Consider the following 288-nt stretch of genomic DNA (forward strand, 5'->3'; position numbering starts at 1 on the left):
GCTACGCCCGTGGTCTTTGTCTCTGTGTGAAAACATGTGTTAACAGAAAAAGGTGACCTGGGCATGTGTTAAAATAAGGGACCTGGGCAACATAAGCAAAAGGTGTGACGGAGGAGCGGCGGAACAAAACCCAAAAGGCGGAGTTGGGTGCTTCCCGTAAGAACCCCGTGTGGCCCTTGTGACCTGAAAACTTTGTGTTGCCCCGTTTTTAACTGTATCGTGCTGTGACATCTGGTTTTCCCCCGTATTTGCCCATAAAAAATGTCGGGTAAACAACTTTTGTAAAAA

The sequence above is a fragment of the Penaeus monodon genome, chromosome 40, assembly GCF_015228065.2.
Source record: "Penaeus monodon isolate SGIC_2016 chromosome 40, NSTDA_Pmon_1, whole genome shotgun sequence".
Classification (NCBI taxonomy): domain Eukaryota; kingdom Metazoa; phylum Arthropoda; class Malacostraca; order Decapoda; family Penaeidae; genus Penaeus; species Penaeus monodon.